Consider the following 17,144-nt stretch of genomic DNA (forward strand, 5'->3'; position numbering starts at 1 on the left):
TTTTGTTCTTCTCTTATTTAATAGTCAGATGAAGGACAGAGACGTGTTTCTAACGGAGGAAGTCAACAATCAAACATTATACATTAAACATTAAAAAATACGTTTCTCATCGGGACCTTAACTGATTCTCACCCGACCTCTTTTCTGAAAGAAATTGTTACAAATTTGTGAAATATGCATATTTGCGTTCATGCTGGGAGTTAGACGAGTTAGAAGAGTTAGACGAGTTAGATGAGGAGATTGATCCCACTCACTCATTATAAGTCTACACTCGTTGCCGGGCAACCTCACAGTGACTCCGGGAACTCGCTACACTCAGCCAAGAAATAGTTCTAACCTCGAGTAAAACCACAACCTGTGGATTAAAGAAAGGAGTTACAACGTGTGAAGCGTTGTGAGTGAGCTTTAGAGGAGCTGTTAGCTGGGATTGTTTACCCAGAGCCAGTCTTAATGCTAAGCTAAGCTAATCGACTGCTGGCTGTAGCCTCTTATTCAGTCTGCAAACACAGGAGTCTTCTCATCCGACTGTCAGCAAGAAAGCAAATGAGTTTATTCCCGAAAATGTTGAACTGTTCCTTCGATTACAACATGTGAGCTGGTTACTCTCACACGCAGCCTTACAGGCTTTACTGCTCGACTGAGAACATTTGGTCCACTGCTGTGCATTCGACATATCTCTTTGATTTCACTACGATCTATAACAGCCATTTACAATTTAGAAACAACTCCGTCTCTGCAGGCGTAGATGGCATTTGGTTGAGGTGACCTGTCAGACAGGTTTGGCTAAAATTCTCCAGACTGTACATGAAAGGTTCCTCTGAAACACGATCAAAAGCTATCATTTTTTACTCTATTTTTTCTTACATACCTAACTGGCTGCTGCCTCACTCCCGAGATTCTCTAGTGACCCGCGGTTCTGGCCTCCTAATGAGTTTGAGAAGAGTTGACGCCGGTCCAAGTTTTGCCTCAGATCCCCGACTCCTTTTGTCTTTTCTCTTCGTCTCTCAATGCTGCTTTTCACATTTGGATCACAGTTTGCTAACTTATACAAAGCCGTGGTATCGGCGGGCGAACGAGGCACAAAAACAGCAATCGCTGTGAAAAAGAGGAACTTTTTTGGCAAAGACGCCCGCTGGTTATTCTTAGAAGAAGAGTGACTGAATGTCTAAGAAAGGCCTCAGAGCAGACTGCCATTCAGAGAGAGGTATTATTCCTCCCAGCTAATGCGAGACATAAAAATACACACTCTGGCGTGAGGCAGAGCCAATGGAAAGGTAGACACCATAGAGGACGAGGGGGAAAAGAGAGAGACAGAGAGACAGAGAGACAGAGAGAGACAGAGAGAGAGTGTGGAAAGGAAACGTGGGACGCTTCCCAGGGTCATCTGGTCGTGTCGCTCGCCGCCTCGACCATCAGCGACTTTTTAGAAGAAGGAAACACTCTTCAATCAGCTGTTGTAATTGTGCACCGCTGCTTTGTTGTGCCGGTGACCGCTTCACCGCGCTAACCCTGAACCGGCTCGACAGTGGGTTTGTTCCCGGTGCGTTTTGCAGGATGACGTGGAGGATTAATGGCAGACATTTAAAAACACACTTCTTTAATTATAGATCTTTTTTTTTTTTGATTTAGATGAACGTTTATAACAGAAAATGGATTCCACCCTCACTAATGTATCCTTTATAGAGTATTTACAGGTTGTTATTAATCACTTTAATAATGTTAAACAATTATTCATGCCGTGTGATGATAATGTTTGGGTTGCCAGGTTGTGGCAGTGTTTTGTTCTCTTGTCTTCTTTGCACTGAAGCTCATCATGAACACGCCTCCAGGGGACCATGTGACCTCTGACCTTCTTCAAAGTGACGCTGGATCTGGACAAACATGTATTTATTGACAACTTATTGGCATTTACAACAGCAGGCGTGGTTCATTAAAGACATATTACAGACTTATTGACAAAATGGAACCTCAACCTGTTAATAATGACTTATTAATATTTATAACTCCAATATTTTACCATCTAATTATGACTTACTAATGTGGATGAATCTGTTGGCTAACATTTGCTTTTTGACCCCAACCACATCGACCACCTTTATGACATTTATTAATGAATTACTGACTTCTGTGAGTGCGGACTATTGTTTGAAAGCGAAAACTAAGTATTTAACATGAAGTACAACTTATAACGACTTATTAGAAAGTGGTGACGATAAAAGTTGTTGTAATGTCGACACGTTCTCGACTCGGTGAATCAGAACTCTGGTAACATATTTCCAGGTAAACCAGAAGCACCGGTTTAGTTTGACAGTCAGGAAAGCGTTGCCTGCTCCTAACCGTCGTCTTACTTTTAGCTGTGGTCTTAGAAATGAGTTTGGAGTGATGGAGAGACGGCGTGAGAGGGACAGTGACTGTGACACGGCGATGACGCTCCGGTGAGCGTGCCGTGTGCACCGGCGTCTGTGTGCTGGTGTCACAGTGCCAGCGCCTGAGAAAATTGTTATGGTGGGAAAATTCTGAAAAGCGAGTCAAAGTTCTTGCCACCGAATGACGTTTGAAGTACTTCCCCGTGTTTGAGCGTGTAGCGGAGAGCTGGAATGGCTTTTTAACTGGATGAAACGACTGTCTGGGAACGACCCCGGTGTGTAGAAGTGATTAAGGGGACCCGATTTTGCCATAACCCAAATGTGTTTGCATAACGACTTTACGTGGTGTTCCTGGTGGTATTAAGTGAAGCTCTCTGCTGAAGCTTTTAACAACTGTTGAGTGTTGCACTTCTGTCTCTTCGTAGTTGTTCAAGACTCTCATCAACAATTTCATCATTCTGCGAGTCTTAAATTACTCATCAGAACAGATGAAGCTGAAAGCGATGAAGACGAAGGGGCCCGACGGGGCCCACAGTGGCGTCCCCATCAAATCCCCGTGGAGAGGTGTGTGTGTGTGTGTGTGTGTGTGTGTGTGGCGTGCTGGCAGTGAGGTAGAAAGCTGCAAAGTTGTCGTTGGCTCCGTTGAAGTGGTCTTCCTTCCCAGCGACTTGGATGTTTCCCCCGTATTTCACCCCATAACCCCCCCACCCCCCCACCCCACCCCGAGCAGAGCGTGATTTACTGTCTTGTAAACACGTAGGAAGTAGCATTGAAAACGGTTTAACAAAGTCAATAAAAGCAGACATCATTCCTGGTATCAGGGGGTGCTGAGGGGGAGGAAGGAGAGGAGGTCTGGGGTGGCTGAGGGCAGGTATCCTCCCCTCCCTCTCTGGTTTCCCCCTCACTCCTCCATCTCTCCATCTTCATCTTTTCTCCTTGTCTGTCATCTGTGTCCTCTGTTCCTTCTCTACCGCTCCTTTGAATTTCTTTGTACCCCTGTTTTCATATCATCCTCCTCTTCCCCTCCTCTACACTCCTCCTCCCCCTCCTCTCTCTTTTTCTTTCGGCCTCTTTTTTTTATTTCATGTGTTGTGCAGTGGACAGCCAGAGCAATGGCTTTACCAGACCTACCTGCAGGGCTGCTTAGGGCGGCTCTTTCATCTGGGCTCTGGAGAAAGAAGCCCCCGGACCTGAAACAGCTGTGTGGACCTGGGAGTGAGAGGACCATGAAAAACGCAGAGAAGAAAGACGGGGAATTCAATGGTCCTCTGGGAATCATACCTACCCATGCCTCTCTCTTACTCCTTTTCTCCTTCCCTCCTTCTCTCTACCTTCACCCTGCTCTCTTTTTCTTTATCTCTCTCTCTCTCTCTCTCTCTCTCTCTCTCTCTCTCTCTCTCTCTCTCGCTAGCTCATTATCATACGTTTTCCCCTTTAAGTTACAATTTGTATCTATTAAAACTGAAACAACTCAGTGTTACATTCAAATCTCCGTGAGACAACTTCTCCTCCTGTAACAGATTTCTCCTGCTGCTTTTTCACTGCTAAACTGCCAAATGGCTTGAAAACAAATTGAGCTGCAGGAAGATGTTCTGGGCGTCAGTGAAGGTCCACTGTGGACTCAAAGAAGGTGAGGAGCCGGGCCAAACTCAGCTGTGAGAAGTTTAATTCAGGAAATTAAACCCTCTATAGTCTCATAAAAGAAGTGTCGGCCTTTGCCTTTTTCGTTTTTATTGATTTATTTCACAACTAATTATTTCCTTTTTGATGTCATCCTAAAATGTTTGGAGCTTTATCTACAAAGTACAAAGATATCAGAGTTTGAGATATTAATCAAATACTCCATCAGTGTAGTATGTAAACATTATATTACATTACAGTCATTTAGCAGACGCTTTTATCCAAAGCGACTTACATTTCAGTATCTATCTACACACCGTAGGTACAGCTACGGGAGCAATTTTTGGGGTTAAGTGTCTTGCTCAAGGACACATTGACATGAGACTAGTGGAACAGGAGCCGGGGATCGAACCTCTGACCCTCTGATTGAAAGACGGCCCTGCTCTCCACTTAGCCACGGTCACCCCATGTAAACATCTATAAATCTTTAACTCAGAAGACATAAAACAATGTGGATCAAAAAAGAGAATCCATCACAAGTTTTCTGCAGTTTTCCCTTCAAATAAAATGCTAAAACACCTTAATAATAACTCATTAAACAATTCAAAACGTACGAATACTCTCAATGTGTTTAAACTAATACATATTTTCGTGGACTCCATTCACAGAAATCTAGGAACTCACATTGTTTTTGTAATTTCCTCTCATCTCTAAATGTATCAGGTGAATTCATTAAAGCGCGTCTCTCTATTGAATGTGTTTCATGCTATTGTTGCCTCGCGTTGTATCCGAACACACGGTACGACTCCATGTGTGTAAAAAGTTGCACGAAGCCCTTTCTGGCTCCAGAGGGAGTTGCACAAAGACTGATTGATTGCCTCAAGTGACATCGGCGGTGATGAGTAGAAGAGAAATCTGGGGGTGTGGAGTTACAAGTGAAGTTACCAGACCTCTGTTCCTCACTCTGCCCGAGGCTAGCGGCTCGAGGCTACGTTAGCTGCTGCTAAAGCAACGCGTCGGTGGCAGTTATTGACAAGAAAGGATAATATCTCTGGTTCTGTTGCAATGACTTTGATAAATAAATTGATAACGTGCACATTAACAGCAGCATGAAACACAGACTAATGCACAATCTTCACATTTCTAGCGCGACGTATTTCGGCCTTTAGCTTCTGAAATAATAAGAACGAGGATCTGGAGTTTTGGAGCTGAACGTAATGTCCCTCATGCATCATCACCATCAGTCCACTCCGTGGTGAGATCACCGTCCTGGTTTCAGAACTCCGCCTCACACTTCTCCGAGTGGTGGGATATAATAAAAAAAAATGAGCAATTGGTGACGATCCATACCGCCCCCATGGGTAGCGCTCAAACAGCTCCTCTGTTTTATAAGTGCTCGGTTTGAGGCTTTCTAATCCTATTGTTGCCACTCTGGACGTGCCAGCCGCACGGCGCATTGTCTCTATTAGTTGATTTGTTTGTGTTGGACGGTGTTACGCTTGCTAGGATATATCAGTGCAGTGACTTGGTTTCGTGATTTGCTTTAGATTGCTATAAGTGTGCACTTATGGCAATCTCAAGTTTAGGATGTGTATCTTTGGCCGGGTAGTGTGTGTGGGAATAAGAGCAGTCAAGTACGCAGAGGCTCAATTTGGTGTAATTGACTTTCCTTGGTGTGCTAAACCTCCTAGCTAACAAGTGCCATGTGTGGTTTTTGCGGTCCCAACACTGATGGACATTTATTCTAATTAATATCACGTGTGAGCCATGTGTGATTTCCTTACATGCGCTACATGTTTTGGGCCGTTAACGGGCTCAGGTAGAATGGTGTTGAGTCAGCTGCCTCACTTGTCTTATGGTTAGCTTAGCGTAGACCGGAGGCGGCGGTAAACAGCTAGCTAGCTGCTAAACATCTTGTATCTCATTTGTTTAATCTGTACAAAAGCAGGTGAGACTTACTCTCTTCAGTGTGGTTTTCAGATGAGATATGACACGATGTCGTGAGCTAAGATGCTGATAGGCCAGGCTAGCTATTTCCCCCCATTACCAGTCTTTATGCTAAGCTAGCTAGCTAACCGGCTGCTTAGACGTCTAGACGTTTAGCCTACAGACATGAGAGTGGCTTCAATTTAACTCATCTAAGTCTTGGCTAATAAATAAACGAGTCAACCTATTCTTTCCCATTTGACTCAGTGCTTGTACAGAATACACCACTTAGTCGTATCCTGAATCAGGCCACACCTTAAATGTCCACACATCATCATCTTTTGCTTCTTAAATACATGACAGAGTCAAATTATTCAAAGGTATCCATGCTCAGAATATCAACAACAGGGACGTCATTCTGTCACGTTTAAACAACATCAACAGAACCTAAAAAAGGTCCGCGAAGAGGAATCAGATCACACATTTTCCATTCTCTTATTGTCAAGTGTTTTAAAGGCCACTTAATGGAGGGGACTTTAATAGTGTCCCAACACTTGTGGATTCCTCGTTAAGTGTTCCAGCAGCTCCGTTTCCCCCCTCGGTTTAAAGCCAACTGTCGAAGATGTTAAAAACTGACCTGTGAATCACCTGGCCCTTCTCCCTCCCTCCCTTCTCCCTCCCTCCCACGCCCCACCCGACAATCTGCACAAGAGACCGCAGAATGTGAAAGAGGAGGATGAAGGGTTGAGAAATACGGGTGGTGGGCGGCTGGTTAACACAAGGGGGCTAAGTGGGGCAGGTAGCAGAGTGAGAAAGCAGAGGAGGAAAGTCCACTCTAATGGCCGGGAGAGAAAAACAGCGCAGAGAGCGGACTGGGCTGCTGTTGAGTGCTGTTGTGTTTGTTTAGTCCCCTTCAAAGGCCAGCTTAATTATTTTACCATGCTGTGCCTGCAGAGACCGCAGGATTCATGGGCTGCCCTCAGCCCCTATCTGCTCCAACCAACTGAGGCTCAACCCTCGAAACGCTTCAAACGCTCACGTGCGATGGAATGTCAGACTGGAATCCTCAGAATAAAGATTATCTTTCAATATGTGATTACAATATCCCTGGTTTCTTCATGTCTGGAATACACTCTGTGATCGATAAAGCGTCTCTACCGTGACACTGAGCCAAATGATGAGTGTACACGCGTTTCCTGCCAGCGAAGCGTCGTCACATGGATGAATCGCTCTCTGAGGCTGGACTGGTGCTCGCTGGCTGCAGAAGAGTTTGCTTTTCACCAGTGGGTGCAACAAATCTGAAGTTGGAGCAGGTTAGCAGCAGAGTAGTGAACACTACTCATGTAGAAGCGGTGGCGTTAGCTGAATTAGCTTTATTGTCCAGGGAGTAGAGGAAAAGATTGATGCCACTCTTGTTTGTGTGCTAAATATATTTACTTTCCTCCTCTAACTTTCAGCAAGTGTTCCTCTCCTGACCCAGAAGGTGGTATTGAGTTAAAACAGACTTCTAGCTGACGTTTAAATCTGTGATTGTGAGACTTCCGTTAACGGTAACGGTCACGGTGGTTGGCCCACCATACCCAGTGACAGTGTTGCTCTCATTGCTTCGTTAAATCGCTGGATGGGTTCGGGCTCTATAAATGTGTCGGGGTAGAGTCCAATAACCCGTTAAAAGTCCCGACACATAGTTGAGGAACCAGATTTTTTGACACTATTTCAAGTTCTTTTTAATTTAAAAGACGTGGTAAAGGCTTACATTTACAAGACATTTGACACATTCATAACACATCCATGAATACACCGTCGCACATCTGTGATACATATTTTTCAAAACATCTGGACCATAATAGTTTATCCATGGCATTACTTGACTGCAGCTGTACTTCCACTTGACTAAAGGTGTGCATGCTAGGAAAACAGCTTCAGAGATAAGAGGACGACAAAGACAGTTGGGACCGGCTGTGTGCTGACGGGATGTTTTAGGAGATTCAGGCTGAGAGACGCTCCATCGATGCTTTTAAACGCTTCACTCAGCTGGAGTATCGTGTACAAAAAAGCACAAGGATTCTGAACATTCAAACTCCTTCAAATAAATTGTCCAACAGGAATAATGTCGGTGATCTTGTTCGCTCAGTCCTGGCGAGCACTCGGCAGATCACCTTACATCAAATGGGAATGCCAGTCACTTTAGGAATTTATATGTATTATTACTATGGTCTAGACAGTCTAGGACAAATGTCATGGAGATGTAAAATTGGACCTGTTCCATAAAAGAAATGAACTACGCGAGATGGTGTCTGCAGTGTAAAAGGTGTATCATAACAAGGAATTCACCTTTTTCTTAAAAACACGTGAAATATAAAAGTCGGGTTGTTCCACGTATTCCCGGCTCGGTATCAGGTGTCTCAGAGATTTAGCTGAAATACGAAACAATACTGTAAAACACGACAGATTGATCATAAAAGCATTCATTTTAGGAAATTCTTCAAGAAATTTCAAGTGTTTTCTGTCTGTATTTGCATTGGAAATATGTTAAATTACTCCCCACAGGCAACCGTCTTTTTAAGAAAAATAACATTTTAAAAGCCCTAACTACATTAAATGACTTGTAAGATTTCCTGCGGTGTGACAGCACCCAGGGTGATTTTTCTGGGAATACCATTTTCTGCTCCATAACTACCAATAATACCGACTAAAGCTCGTTGGGGTATAAAAAGAAATAAATACTCTGAGGACTCACAAAGTCACTCCTTCATCTGCTGAACAGTTCCAGATTTTACTTCTCAAAGGCATTACGGCGCTCGGGCTTCGTGCTGTGGGCTTCTGGCCCTTGGGTCGACTGCTCCATTGTCACACAGGTGAACAAATAAAATAGCAGAAAATAGGCAAACAGAGATCACACAAGAGAGACTGTCACGAGAAGCCATGAGATGTCTTGGATTAGGAATAAAACATTCTATCTACAAAACAAATGTATGAGATTACAGCTGTAAAAGACGTGTTTTTACTCAAAATATCAAAACCCCACAGCTGGAATGGAATTGTCTTTTTAAAAAAAAGGATAATTCAAATTAGGCTGCATAGACTGTGGCCCATGTTCAAGCCTCCGTGTCACAGGGAGTGTTTGCTGAAGGACTGACGGCTGCAGGGATGCTGCTCTGTTTCTGGGCCTGTGGAGAAGACTACGTTAACATAAAAACTATTTCCTCTTTTGGACCTGGACGACTTACAAGTCTCTGTCGGACCGGGAGCATAATTAGCATCACTGAGACGTCAAAAAGAGATCTCTGTTAATACATTCATCGTATACATATAAATACAAGTTAGGCCAAAATCCCTGTATTATCAGACTCCATCCATCCATTACATTATGCCATGTGATCGGTGTTTTAGTGACGCTACCATCCTAGTCCAGTTCCCTCTGACAGAAGACAGTCTCAGTCCTGCAGTAAAAGTCTCTGTAAAACCAGTTGAATAATGGAAACAAGACTCCCTGTCTTCCTTTTTCCACCTCTCCATCTTTCCCTTCTTCTTCATCCCTCCATCCCCCTTGTTGCTTTGTCTCTCTCCTGTCTTCTCCATCTTTCTGATCTCATGCTCTACGTCCCCCCCCCCCCTCTGCCCGATCCTTTCTTCCTGTACCCTCCTCTATCCCTCTTTCTCTCCTCCTGCCATTTATCTATCTCTCATTCCCTGCTGTTACTCTCCCCCTCCTCTTCTTCCCTGTTCCCCTTTTTCCTCTGTAGTCTGCAACCTGTGGAACCAATTAGACCTTGTAAGCAGGGGGGGGGGGGGGGCTTCTGCCACTGTCGTGTGGTCGGTTTAACCTGCCGCTCCAAAAAAGGACCTTGTCTCATCGCTCGACCACCACCACCTCGCCTGCCTCAGTGGGTGGGTTTGGGACGGTGGGGTGGGGGGTCTATGTGACCGCAGGAGGCTCAGGGACCACCAGGGCTCTTTTGAACCTCTGTCCTCAGGAAAATCCCAAATGTGGGGTTGACTTTTCTTTTTACTGTAAAAGAGAAAAGATGGGAGCAAATGGAAGATATTTATGCTAATAACATCGTAGAAATGCTGTGAAATAAGCTGGAGAATGTTCATAAGATTCAACTCTTCCTCGTTTTCCATCTTCGTCTTCAGTGCGCGGTTGTGTTGCAGGCCTGTTAGGATACGGTTCATCCTCTTTAGGGGTAAACAAACACCTCTTTTAGCACCAGACCGTCTCCTTTCACCCTCTTTTCACCCTCACCCCAGCTGCCTGGAATGCTTTTAACAATTCACTGTCGGACGCGGAGCAACACGGGATGCTGGGAGATTGTCGCATTCCAAAGGGGAGCATTTTTTTTAGTCGCTCTTCACGTGTCAATCAGCGACACTATCGCCTTGTCGCCCCTTTAACCCCCCCCCCCCCTCTCTAAGACACACAAACACACACATGCACCAACTCTGTGAGCCGGCAGGCCGCTTTGCCGCGTCTCAGTTTAAGGACACGGTCGTCGATGTGTTAAGCGCCTAAGAATGCGGGCCTTATGACGGGCGGAGGACACACAAACACAAAGGACTCGTCCACTTCCAACATGTGCGATGTGGGTCACTGAGGAGCACCTCTGCTCTGGTGACATGCGGAGAGTAGCAGCTCTCTTTTAACAAGCGGGATAGGTTTCCAGCCTCATAATTCACTTTGACTAGTTCTCTTTCCACTTATGACGGTTTCTTGCAGGTTTGGGTCCAAATTTCTGGACACGTTTGAGCACAGAAATACTGTAAACATCATGTAAACACGCAGTCGAATCCTGATCCAAAATGATTAGGAGAAAATGGGCTCAGGAAGGGCACACACACACACACACACACACACACACACACACACACACACACACACACACACACACACACACACACACACACACACACTCATATAATATAGGCCAACTTTCAACAGCTCTCCTCCCAACACACACATTCTCCCCGTTACAGTTGGGATAACAGCCCCGGCACATTATCAGTGCGTTGAAAGCACCTGACTGGTATGTGACAGTAGCAGTTAGTGACAGTTCTCCTTTAAAGTGTGCGTGTGGGGGGGGGGGGGGGGGGGGTAGAGGGTTGATCCATTTGATACGCGTCCTGCTGGATACTTGACAGGAGCTGTCAGTGAGCTGAGGGTAGGGTGGTGCTTATCGATCAAACACCCGCCTATCTGCCACTCAGACAGACCTTCATGTCCTGAGGAGGGGGGGGGGGCTGGGTGTGTGTGTGTGTGTGTGTGTGTGTGTGGGGGGGGGGGGGTTATCTGGGTTTCTCTTTCTGTGTTTTTTATTGCTTCTCTTTGTTCTCGGTCAGCTGGATGACGATGCTCTGCAGCTTATCAACTATGAATATTTAAATAACACAATGCAGCAACGCTTCATTAACAGTAGAAGTAGACTTTACACTAAATTGTTTAAAGTATCAAAAGTGAACGCTTTGGAGCTTTAAATATGTTACTAAATGAAATGTAATAAAATGATGCCTACGAATGTACCTGATGATTATTTTCATTATAATTATATTAATTATTAATTATGTTTCTAATACTGAAATTAATTTATCATTTGGCTCTAAGCTGATATCTGTAAACAGCTTCTTGTGTCTGAAATGATTATTCATTATTATTAACATTTAATTTTCTGTAATATGAAGAGTAATAAAAGAAGAAGAAGAAGCAACAAATGAGAAGCTGGAAGCAGTTATTCAAATGAATATTATTGATTATTAAAATACTTGTCATTTCCTTTTCGGTGATGAATGAAATACTTGTTGTGACTTTATCTAAATATAATGGAGATGAAATGAGCCAACACACATTTAAATATTAAACTCTATAATGCGTCATGTATGAGCTAAAGTTACTACAGCTGTATAATAAATGTAAACACAATATATTCCTGTGAAATCTGGTGAAAGTGTAGCAGTATTTAAGAAGTAAAATACTCTCTCTCACTAGTAAATATATGTGTGTTGAACAGTATCAGTAAATGTACTCCACCTCGTTCCCCAACTTAGCCAATTTAGATTTGAACCAATCACAAGCCTGCTTTTCTGACCTCCAGGCTGCTGCTGCCCCCGTTCTCACACACACACACACACACACACACACACACACACACACACACACACACACACACAGCACTGACGGGACCAGCAGTGATCCTGAAAACCGTCTTTTGTTGAAGTTGTTCTTTCTTTAACCGTCAGAGCCACCGATTGACGGCGTGCAAAACAAACGTGAGACGGAGAGAGAAGCAGTCATCTTGTGGTGAACCAGGGTTCAGCTGACGGTCTTTGTCCACCGGTCGTTACAGCACCATGCAGGTCCTGTACTGGTGTCAGCACACTGTGCTTGGCAGGGACAGAATGTGACTGGAGGAAATATGTGTTTAGAAGTGTTGTAACTGGTCGTGACTTCCAGGTTGTCTGTCTTTTGGTTGCGTGTCGCAGCGAGGACCGCAGACGTCCTAAGTGTGTCAGTGTGAAGGAAGCAGCTGAGCGAGCTCCACATGTGTGGGTCTGATGTGTGGTTAGTGGGCTCCCCCTACTGTCTCCTGACGTCCTCACAGCTCCCTGTGACGTCTGGCCGACTCTACAGAAGAATGGCTCACCTACTGCGCTGACTTGCAATCAACACTAAAGCGCGAGTGGATTTGATGCATTTAGATAAATATTTTCAGTCATGTCTTCATTTCTGTACGCACACTTCCTCACAAGCCACTTAGACAGACATCCTTCCTCTGCTCCCTCCCTCCCTCCTGATCTATAAATACTCTCTCATCAGCAGCGGCTGGCTGCGAGAGGCGTCGACCCCGGCCTCTCTCCGTCCAGCAGAGCAGTGATTTATGGGGGCTCAGGCTGGCGCTAACCTTGCACTTGGGCCCTGGCAGTATAAATGATGGCAGGTCAGTGGCACTGTGGATGGCAGGGAGAGACTCTTTCTCCACCTCCGTCTCTCTCTCTCTCTCTCTCTCTCTCTTCTCTCTGTCCTGTTATCATCAGCGTGATGGAGACATCATCATCATCTCCCGGGAGTATAAATAGTGCTGGATCAGGTGACAGCGCCGGCCCTGGCCTTTGATGGGAGCTTTAATTTCATGCCTAATTTCTCTCGGCACAGAGAGGATCGATGCTGCCCTGCCTGTGCTCCCCATCCCTCTGCTGCAGAGAGAGAGAGAGAGAGAGAGAGAGAGAGAGAGAGAGAGAGAGAGAGAGAGAGAGAGCAAGGAAGGACAAACGTGCACTGCTGAGTGATGTGCACGCACCAAGACATTTAGCTTACCTGTAAACACACGTATGTGCGGACATCCTTCACGGGGAGCAAACACATTGGCGAATAAAGGCCGAGTCGAGGCACAGATGCAGAGCTCCGTCTCTGCAGCCGCAGACGACTCGGGCAATCGATAGAGCCGGAACAGATAGCTTTGGAAATAAGGGCAACAAGCGAAATATAACTACACAGCCACCCACCTGTGTGTTGTGTGTGTTACACATTCGGCTCGGTGATAAATTTAAGCCCTCTGTCCCCGCTCGCAGCCCCAGGGAGGCATTGAACTCTAGCCCCTCCATAATGACTTTGTCTACCTATCGATCCGGCCATGATCCATGTACTGTAATTCTTATATCATCAGCCCCGGCCCCGGCAATAACTCCAAGTCATATTTCGGGGCCTCCCGTCCACTTGACAACTTAATGATGCAGGGGTCCTTGCCGAGTTTGGACTTTCACCCCCCCTTCCTCCTCCCCTCCCTTCCTTTCCTCCTGCAGGGCTCTAATTTCTCCTTGTTCTTTCAGACTAATATCAGCGAAGGCACAGAGAGGCTGTTCTCTCTAAGGACTTCCCTCTGTGAACCACATATCTTCTCCTTTTCACCTCTGTGTACTTGCAGTATAGCACAGGGTTAGTGTCTGGGACTGCCGTGCATCTGTCTCCGATTTGGAGCACAGCCCCTGCAGGCTCCCGAGGAGACGCAGCCGTCCCTCTTTAGACCCTGTTCTTTTTCTCCCTTTGAGCCAGGGCTATATTTCACTGTCATTTCAGCCCTCTCTATAGCCTGGATGTAATAGCGGGAGATATATGGTCCTCGCTTCTGCAGTCTTCGGAGCTTCCTCAGCCTTTTATAAAACACTGTCAGAGTGACAAAACAGCAGCCCTTGGGTATTCGGGCACAGATGCCCCCTCATCCCGAGGCAATTTCTCAATACCCTGCACTGATCCTTTTAGCAAAGAGATAACATCTGGGTCCTCGGACGGGATGAGTTGGAACAGTCATCCCGGACAGAGTCGTAGCTCATAGCTCTGTCTGCCTATAAGCCATAGGCTGTCTGTCAGCTCTGTTTTTATAAGAGCTGATTTAGGAGCAGCCCTTGAATCCTGAGCAATAGAGAACCACGGAGCATGCAGGACTTCTTTTTACACTTCGATCCAGCCCTGACACACCTGATACTGCTAATCAAGGAGCGTCAACCTGTCGAAGCAAGAAGAAAGAGGGAGAGAGAGAGAGGCTTTGTTCATTACTGTCGCTGTTTGAAAGGCACTAATGGTGTTCCACCTGGCGCAGAGACACCTAACAACCTAAGCCTCAGAGACATGGCCCTGATTGAGATGTGAGTAAAAGAGGGGGGGGGGGAGCAGATGGGCTCTGCAGACAATTTAAAGCTGCATCTTCTGCCCTGGTGCCTCCACTTTGTTCCTGTCACTCCTGCCTCATCCTTAGTGACATCCATCCTCTTCATATGCCACTGCATCTACCTCACACTGCCACCCCTTCCTCCTCTTCTCCTCCTCCTCTCAGTCTCTCCTCCTCGCACCATCCTCAGCTCCTCTCCGTCTTTTCTCTATTTCCTCTCTCCTGCGCTGCACATCTCTCTCCCTCGTCCTCCCCACCACCGCCCCTCCTTCCCTCCCAGCCTTAATTGGGAGTCAGGGAGAGCAGTGGAAATCGCATTAACGCGGGCCCTGCCTGGGTGTGCCATCCATCTTCTTTTTTATTACGCCGCGCCGGGGCTGCCTGGGCGCTGCCGTTCGATTTGTCACCGGCCTCGTTCGCTGATAACAGGCATTTGTCATCGCCTTGCCTCCCTGTTAATGTTATCATCTCCTCCCTGACAGCCGCCCTCCGCCGGGGAGCGCCGGCGACAAAGCACATCCGTCAAGCGAATATTTCCACGGCTAAGGGGACCGCACACTGCAATAAGCCACATTAAAGCACTTATGAAGGGTGCAGGCCGAGAATCTGTGTGTGTGTGTGTGTGTGCGTGTGCGCGCGCTATCTGTGTGTACGCACCGGTGCCACGGTGTGCGCTGCATGCGCATACGCACCGCGCAAACGCACGCGCGCAGGAGCGTGTAGTGCGCTTGTCAGTGCCATAAAAGAGGCGAGGTGGGGGCCGACGGGGAGAGGAAGAGGTAATTTGTTGCAATTAATTACGCAGTGAGTGTGGCTTTGTTGTGTGGGAGAGCATTTTATCTGTTGGAATGCTTCCTTCGCCAGGCTGTGATGCTATTTGTTTGATTTATAGCCTCTGCCTGCCCGAGGCGGAGTGAGCCTGCGTGTGTGTGTGTGTGTGTGTGTGTGTGTGTGTGTGTGTGTGTTTTCACACGTGCACAATGCTGTGGCATTATCCACAGAAATGTACTGTAGACTCAGTGACAAGGAGCCCTTTGTTTGGGAGTGACGTTACATATGAACAGCCACACGGCCCCCGTTTGTCCTCTCAGGACTGAAACTCTCCTGTCCATTTGTCATTCAGCAGCAAATCAACAACTCCAAAGGTTGACTCTCAATCACCCAGCTCGCCTCACCTTCTCCCTTCCTCCCTCTGACAGGAAGCCAGGTCTAAAAGAGCTGCGACGACGCACCGAAAAACAATCCAGATGTGATGCTGATGTTTCAAAGGCCGGCCTGGCCGACCCTCTCTCCCCCTCTCTCCCCTCTCTCCCCTCTCTCTCCTCTCTCTCTCTCTCTCTCTCTCTCTCTCTCTCCTCTCTCCCCTCTCTCTCCTCTCTCTCCTCTCTCCCCTCTCTCCCCTCTCTCTCCTCTCTCTCCTCTCTCTCCCCTCTCTCTCCTCTCTCTCTCTCTCTCTCCTCTCTCCCCTCTCTCTCCCCTCTCTCCTCTCTCCCCTCTCTCTCCTCTCTCTCCTCTCTCCCCTCTCTCTCCTCTCTCTCCTCTCTCTCCTCTCTCCCCTCTCTCTCCTCTCTCTCCTCTCTCTCCTCTCTCTCCTCTCTCCCCTCTCTCCCCTCTCTCTCCTCTCTCTCCTCTCTCTCCCCTCTCTCTCCTCTCTCTCTCTCTCTCTCCTCTCTCCCCCTCTCTCTCCCCTCTCTCCTCTCTCCCCTCTCTCTCTCTCTCTCCCCTCTCTCTCCTCTCTCTCTCTCTCTCTCCTCTCTCCCCTCTCTCTCCCCTCTCTCCTCTCTCTCCTCTCTCCCCTCTCTCTCCTCTCTCTCCTCTCTCTCCCCTCTCTCTCCTCTCTCTCTCTCTCTCCTCTCTCCCCTCTCTCTCCCCTCTCTCCTCTCTCCCCTCTCTCTCCTCTCTCTCCTCTCTCCCCTCTCTCTCCTCTCTCTCCTCTCTCCCCTCTCTCTCCTCTCTCTCCTCTCTCTGCTCCGATGTGACAACGCGTATCCATTGCGGCTCGGTTGGGGGTTTGCAGGGCCCCGTGTGCCGGGGCTGACAGATGGATCAGCCGGCCTAAAGGCAGCGAGGAAGAGATGAGAGAGAGAGAGCGGCGCCACTTCACATCCTTCAACATACTGTATGACTCCCACATTTCATACACAGCTTCACGTGGAGTGGCACATTTGCAACCCCGGCTGGCAGAAGACCGCAGTGTGGATGACGGCGGCTTCACACAGCGAGGAAGAACGCTGCTATGTGTGCAATTCTTCACGCGCCGATCACGCAGCACAGAAATATCAGGAGCTGGTCATAGCCTCCCTTAGTGAGACGTTCATGTTGAATGTCTCATTTACATGCTGAGGACAGTTCAGTAACGGTCGTCTTACTTGTTGTTGGAACCAGAGACGGAAGACAGGATTATGTTAAATATAAAGACCTCTTCTGTCTAGTCTGGTTGCTGGTTTCTTAACACTACAGACATTTAAAGATCTTCTAACAATGAAACACATACTTCTTATGAACCACTTTCTAATAAGTCAAGAGTGTTTGAGTCGTTCTCAATGGCTTCATTCATTTGTAACCAGATTACTAC

The sequence above is a fragment of the Cebidichthys violaceus genome, unplaced genomic scaffold (genome assembly GCF_023349555.1).
Source record: "Cebidichthys violaceus isolate CVI_PGR_0920_01 unplaced genomic scaffold, fCebVio1.0.p SCAF_44, whole genome shotgun sequence".
Taxonomy (NCBI): domain Eukaryota; kingdom Metazoa; phylum Chordata; class Actinopteri; order Perciformes; family Stichaeidae; genus Cebidichthys; species Cebidichthys violaceus.